This window comes from Frankliniella occidentalis, unplaced genomic scaffold (assembly GCF_000697945.3).
Source record: "Frankliniella occidentalis isolate FOCC.00 unplaced genomic scaffold, Focc_3.1 Scaffold233, whole genome shotgun sequence".
NCBI classification, from domain to species: Eukaryota; Metazoa; Arthropoda; class Insecta; order Thysanoptera; family Thripidae; genus Frankliniella; species Frankliniella occidentalis.
In genome coordinates this window covers 424,840-431,808 of record NW_026267359.1, presented here as the reverse complement: position 1 = coordinate 431,808, position 6,969 = coordinate 424,840, and the positions used below count along the sequence as shown (strand labels likewise).

Below are 6,969 nucleotides of genomic sequence, written 5' to 3'. Positions count from 1 at the left end.
GGGGGGGGGGCAACATGGTGCTGGGCGGGAACTAACTCCCGCGCACCTGACCGACCGCCCGTCCGGCCGGCGCGTCCTGTAGGAACACACCCGCGCTCACACAAACACACTCACACACACTCTCTCTCTCTCTCACACACACACACACACTCGCGCATGCTACATACTCGTACACACTCACACTAGCTCGCACGGCCAGGCTCGTACAATGTGCGCGCAGAGATTGGGTTTCTCCTTTTTCGCGCGGCTCCGTAACACACACACACACACACAGGCGCGCGCGCGCTCCCTCATCCCCCCCCCCCCGCCACGCTACACCGGAGCCGCTCGTCGGCGGTCCGTCTGGCCGGTCGCTTGCCGGTCGGCCCCTCCCGCCGGTCGTGCGTGCTATTGCCCCCCCCCCCTCCCCTCACCCCCATCATCCCCATCTCCCCAGCCCAGCCGATGAAAAATGGCTATAGAAAAAGAGAAATATGTAGTTGCCGTTCGTTGCTTTGCTCAGCACGGGAGAAGGAGAAGGAGAGAGGCGCTCCTGTCTGTCGCTGGCCGTGGCGGCAGCGGCGCGCAGGGAGGCCGTGCCGTGTCCTGCGACGCGACCTGCATGACATGCATCACAAAGTATGGTCGCCTGGTGACCTCTGCGGGCGGCGGGAATAGGCGTGTGGGAGGAGGGTGTTCGCCAGCCTCGTGACCCCTGTGACGCGCGTGGCGAAGGGGGGGGGGGGTGCACTGAGGGCTGCTGCAGGGTGGCTGGGGACAAGCCAACGCCATGAGGGTCCCTGATGAGAAAGAAGGGAGAGACGGAGAGAGAGGGGGAGGGAGACACAAATCATGTTACTGGAGGAGGACAGAGGAGGAGGAGGCTGCGCACCCGGCGGACGGGACGCCCCGAGTTATGCAGATTTGTCCATGCGCTGTCTCTCTTTCTCTCCCCCCCCCCCCCCCCCCCCCCCCCCCCCCCCCCCCCCCCCCCCCCCCCCCCCCTCTCTCGCCCTCGTTTCCCTCGCGTTTCGCACGGGCGTGACAATGACGGTGGCCGTCTCCTTTCTCTTACCCCTGGCCGCTGAAAAGGTGCATAATTTTTATCATATTAGATCGCCTTTTGAGCACGGCGAGGTGGAAAAAAACTGGCCTGCCGGCCGGTAACGAGACAGTCCGGCTCCAAAAGCAAATTCAAAAGATACAGGCGCTAAGGCTTGTATTTTTAAATTCAATAAGGCATCAAAATAAGACTGAAAATCTTCCTATCAAAACCGGAACGTTAATCGGCAATTTCCGACAACGGCAACCTTTATCAAAACGGGATACTTTCACCTTACCCAGGAGCGCTTTTTCATGTTACGGACACGTTACGGAAAGCTGTTGTTAATATCAAAAGCTTGTATTTTTAAATTCAATAACGCATCAAAATAAGACTGAAAATCTTCTTATCAAAACCGGAACGTTAATCGGAAATATCCGACAGCGGCAACCTTTATCAAAACGGGATACTTTCACCTTACCCAGGAGCGCTTTTTCATTTTACGGACACGTTACGGAAAGCTGTGGTTAATATCAAAAACAACGAAAATCAGCAAATTATGCTAGAATCACCATTCAAATTTTGCTGGATTCGTAATTTCTGCGAGCGCGAAAACATGCACATTTCATATTTCAGAGCGCTGTGGTTCAACTTAAAAATTTGAGGCTGGGGATCACTTGTCAAGTGGACGGGCCATGTGGCGCTCGGTGCCGACTGAGCTCTAAGTGGGTAGGGGCTGGGGCGCGGGGCGCGAGGCGCAACGCTGCTTGCCTCAAGAGGCTCGAGTGGGGGTCGGCTGCCCCACCATGGCCCGGCGCGAAGCAAGGGATAAGGGCGCTATGTTTATAACACAACCAGGGCGATGACAGCGGACTGCTACTGGGGACGAACAGACGTCGCGGACGGAGAAAACGCCCGCCCCCACAGAGAATCTATATTATCATCGGCAATCGGCTTATCATAACTGGAACGTTAATCGGCTATCTTTATCAAAATCATCAATCGGCTTATCATAACTGGAACGTTAATCGGCTATCTTTATCAAAACTGGAAACTTTTACCTTCGGGTAGAGACAGACCACAAGGGACTGTCTAAAAAGGGGGGGGGCACAGTTATTGTGTATAGACAAACACAGCTCCGTCTTTCCACGAAGTTACGGTTCTGTAACACACCGGCACATCCTGGCTGTACTATAATAAGCTTTTTCTAAGCAGTGGATAGCGGGCTCGAACGTGTGAAACGCTCCGAGCGGCGGATGCCGGCAAGCGCAAAGCGCGTAGAGCCGTCGCCGTCTCGCCAGCCGCGCAAAGCACCGGGAAATGCAGGGCATCTTCAGGAAAAGGAAATGCCGGCCGGCGCAGTTGCACAGTTTCCTCTCAGAGTTTTCAGGGGGAAGGAGGGAGAGAGGGGGTGTCGTTTAGGAGGGGTAATAGGGGAGGAGCGAAATCAATGCGATAAACCGCCCAGCAGCCGGGCACCGCGCACACTGAGTGGGGGGAAAAGGGGGGGGGGGGTACCCACGCGATTGTGTGCGATTGCCCCGAATCGGGGTGGAGAAATGGGCTGGCGACCGTTCGCCGGGGGAGCTTCTTCCATTTACGCCCCAGCTACTCCAGGCGGGCACACCGCACCGCCGCCGCCATATCCCGACCCCCCCCCCCCCCCCCCCCAATACATCGCCCATGCCCGCCCTGTAGGGGGCCCCCCCCCCCCCCCCCCCCCCCCCCCCCCCCCCACCCCCCCCCCCCCCCCCCCCCCCCCCCCCCCCCTCCCCCCCCCCCCCCCCCCTTCCCCCCCCCCCCCTTTCTCTCTCCCTACCTGGAGGCCCTAATCAGCGCGACAAGCGGGGCGCGCGGGGGAGGAAGGCGACAACAGAATGCGAGCAAACGAGAGGATAAGGAAGGTGCACGGCCGCGCCACGCCCCCGGTCGCCCCGGTCGCGCGTTGTCGCTCCGAGGAAAAGAATAGAAGCAGTAGAGAGGGGAACGCCCGCCCCGCCTCAACCCCACCTCACAACAGGTCGCCCCACCCCGCGCCGCGCCCCCGCGGGTCGAACCGAGCCCGACGGCCCCTGCTGCTTCTCCCCCGGCCCCGGCGCAGATGGGGCCGTGCCGTGGCGCCGACGCTCCATCTGGCTATCTCCCTATAGCCCTTCTCCGCGATGCGCAACCCAAAAGGGGAGGAGCCTGTCACCCGTTTAAGCGAGGGGTCCTCCACTCTCCAAGTGGGTGTACAACGAGTTGCGTGGGTATCGGCGAGTTTTCGAGAGTATTAGCGAGTATCCGCGAGTTTATGTGAGTAATGGCGAGTATCCGCGAGTATTAGGCGAGTATTGGTCGATTTTTTCGCGAGTTTTCGCGAATTTTTCGCGAGTTGTCGCGAGTTGCCGCGAGTATCTTGCGAGTATTTTTCCTCGTGTACAACGAGTTGACGAGTGGGGGACCCCTCGCGTTTAAGGCTCCGTGAACCAGTTGGGGTCCCGCTCGCGACGGCCTTGACGGCCTCGCGCTGGCTCTTCAGCGGGCGCGGGCGGGGCGGGACGGCGCGGCTCCGTGCTCCGTTAGCGAGAGTGGGAGGGTAGAGTTTGCAATCGGTCGGGTAGAGAATCTGCGCTCACCCGACGCTCGCAGCGTAAGAGTGAGACAGCACTCAGAAGCCAGCAGCTCTCTCTGTCTCTCACGTCACACTCGGCGTCCGTCGATGAAGACGAGTCTGGCTCGCTCGGCACGCCCAGCCACACTAGGAGTCACCTGTCCCCGCAACCTCACCTCTCGCCCTGCTGGACCAGCCGAGCGGGGGTCTGCGTGCGAAGAGCGTGCGGAAGCTCGGCTAAGGGTAGGTGATTCGGAGGCTGCCCGGCTCACCCGACTTGCCCGACAGCGTCTCTGTCGGGTCGGGTCGGGTCGGGTACAGACGCCGGCGAGCATCGGGTAAGCGAAACGTCGTTTAACCGACCGATTGCAAACTCTATGGGAGGGTGATGTACATAGTTTGCTCCGCTCGCCTTGAGGCTCATGAGCCCAAATCACAGAGTTTGCTTTGTTACAACAGCCAGCAGAGCCACGGGCTTTAGGGTCATGGGGCGGGGGCGCCTGCTCGCGCCCCGCGTTTCACGTCCTGCCCCCCGCGCCCCACGTCCCACACCTTGCACCCCGCACCCGCGCCTCGCTGTCGATGCGGCCTGCTTGGCGCCGCCGTTGGCGCCACGTGCCTTCGCGGCGTCCTTATTGCCGCCATTACGCCCTTTTACTCGCGGACCCCACCCTCCCCTCCTCCCCCTCCTCGCGACAGGACGAGCGCGCGCTGCGGCTGCGGCACACAGCTCGACGGCCCCGGGCCGCGCGCGCCCAGCCGGAACGTTTGAACCCTGCCTGACCCCTCGCCGCTGCGCCGCTGCTGGTTACTGGTGTGGTGCGCGGCGCGGTCCCCAGCGCGGTCGTGCGGCTCGGCAACCCGCCGTGCAGCTCAGCAGCAGCAGCAGCAGCAGCAGCAGTGCCTGGCCCCTGCTGGATGCCATGCCCCCCGTGCCCCACCGAGAACTTCTCACTTTGGCTCGCCGCCAGCTGACCCCCTCTCCTCTCAGCCCCGCGGGGGACTTTGTTCACCCATGCCGTTTGGATGCCCTGTGCTCCCCTGTGAGCGACACCGAGTGTGGCGGGGTGCTGAACTCTGGCGGTGCCCCGCGAGCTGCTGCTGCTGCCGCCGCCTCATTATCTGTACAGTAGAACGGCAGCACAGCGCTGGCGCGCGATGGCGCCAATCTCAGCAGCACCCAGCAGTGCCAGGGGCGGGCCGGCTGCTTATTTACAATCCCTTGGCGATTCAGCACCTTACGGCAAATTCGGATGTACGCAGCCTAGGCAGCGGCCTGCCGGTTTGGAGGACAAACGTTAGGTTGGGTTAGGCTAGGTTAGGTTAGGTTAGGTTAGTTTAGTTTAGGTTGTCTGCGTGGGTACGATCAAAATAGGGCTACAGAGTCCTCAAAGCCGCTGACCGCTGCCTAGGCTGCGTGCATCTGAATTTGCCGTAAGGTGCTGAATCGCCAAGGGATTGTAAATAAGCGGCCCGCCTCGAGGCTCGAGATTGTGGAGAACGAGCCTCGAGAACGAAGTGAGGAGTGAGAACGAGGCGCGCTGATGGATGGCGACGGAGAGGAGGAGGTCTTGGTCTTGGTACGAATAAAGTCGGGCGGCAGGTGTCGCGGCGCCATTGCGTGAGCGACGTATGGGCGGGGGGAAGTTTCCGAACAACTTGGGGGCCAGGGGGCCACCGTTTGGAGGGTCTCTCTCTACCACCTCACTTTCCACACACAAGGGGCCGCGTTCAGTCGAATTTATTGCCAACACAAACAGCATCAAGAAGCCACCGGCCTGTTTTTCATTATCGTAGTCAAATTTAGTAAGTTTCCTAAGTTCAGTGTGACATCCTATCTCTAGAATTGTTTCGTAAGACGATTGTTTTCTGATTATTTTCTCAGTGGGTCGCCCACGCTTACAATGGGCCAGACGGAAGGATAACGCCCCAAGGGACGCATCCAGCGCCGGATGACAGAACCGGTTTTCTCTGTCTGTTTTTCTTTACACCGTTTGTTTTCATGTTACATTCTCTTGCTTTTTCAGTTTTTCCCATCAGCGCACGGGGACCTCCTATCCCGACAGAGGAGGCGTCGCGTCGCAGAGAGGTGAAAGGATGACATGGGAGGGCGCGCAGCAGTTCATCATCATAAGCACACCTGAAGCTTGGAGGTGGGTGTCGACCGGACCGGAAGTACATGGTACCTGGAGCTTGGAGGTGGGTGTCGCCGAGGGGTCCTTCACTATAAATTCTAGCGTACACCAATTTTTCTGTTTTTCTTGAGTTTTTGTGATTTTTTTAATGAGTTTTTCTGATTTTTCTCTGATTTTTTATGACTTTTCGTTGATGTTTTCTGATTTTTTTATTGTTATTTTTTCATGATTTTTTCATGATTTTGTCTACGGGTGTACACTGATTTTTCTGAGTGAAGGACCCCTCGGTTGTCGCGACCGGAGTACATAGTACGACGTGGTGGTGCCGCGTGTGTAGTAGTACAGTACAGGTACTGTATTCATGAATGTACGTCTCACAGCGCTGCTGTAGCATACCGTAAGCGAGCGCGTAGCGCGGTAGCCCGGCGCAGAGTCATCGCCATTCGAGAGAGCCGAGCCGCGCGGCACAGCAGCGCAGCCCGGGATGGAGCCATAAAGTCCTGAACTTTATTTAGCTTATCCTCCCTCTCGCCTCTCCATCTCCTCCACCTCCACCTGCCAGGCCTATATTCCTCCCGCTGTCCCCCGCCGCCCTCCGCGCGCCGGCCGGCTCTACGCTGGACTTTGGTGGGCTCTTCTGTGGCATGGCGTGGCTGGTGGTCCGCCCGTCGGTCCGCCCCGCCCGTCCGTCTGTCCGCTCGGCCCTCGGCCGCGCAGCAGCAGCGGCAGCAGCAGCGGTCACTGGCCGGATAGCAGGTCCTTCCCTGCCCTCCGAGCGGATCCGAGCCGAGGAGGTCCGAGCGAGGCGGAGCGGACAACGCTCATTACGTGAAACAATCCAGGGAACTCTCTAGTCGGTTCCCTCCGCTGCTCCGGTCCCCTTATTGGTCGCCAGGCCGACAGGAAGAGCGCGGGCCTCGCGCCGGCCGCGACGCACAGCTGTTCCTTCCTAACTCAGCCAGCTCCCCGATGGGGTTGCCGACGACGGCGCCGTGGCTCCCTCCCCCTTTAAAACCTCCCGCCGGGGGCCTTCTCGCTCCATGTCCGCGGCGGTGGGGCGCCTTCGTTAGTTTGCAGGGATTATTGCTGAGCGAAGCGAAGCTCACTCTGGGAAATTTTAAGCCAAAACTTTCCGTCATCCACTTCACATTAAGCTATATGATTGTCCGACATGCTTTGACTTAAAAGTAACTGCTCCGCATACCATATTCTTATAATAT

The 6,969-nt window shown here is 59.3% G+C and overlaps 1 protein-coding gene and 1 long non-coding RNA gene across 2 annotated transcripts in view; one reads left to right on the top strand and one right to left on the bottom strand.

The window, feature by feature from the left end:
- LOC113209676 (uncharacterized) overlaps positions 1-6,969 on the top strand; it is a 52,423-nt gene that overhangs the window by 2,733 nt on the left and 42,721 nt on the right. Inside the window, exon 2 of the long non-coding RNA XR_008011810.1 lies at positions 5,642-5,767. This is a non-coding gene — a long non-coding RNA (uncharacterized LOC113209676). The remainder of the gene's footprint in view (positions 1-5,641; positions 5,768-6,969) is intronic.
- Positions 1-6,969, bottom strand: part of LOC113209675 (uncharacterized) — a 55,224-nt gene that overhangs the window by 14,512 nt on the left and 33,743 nt on the right. The gene's annotated exons all lie outside the window — the stretch shown is intronic.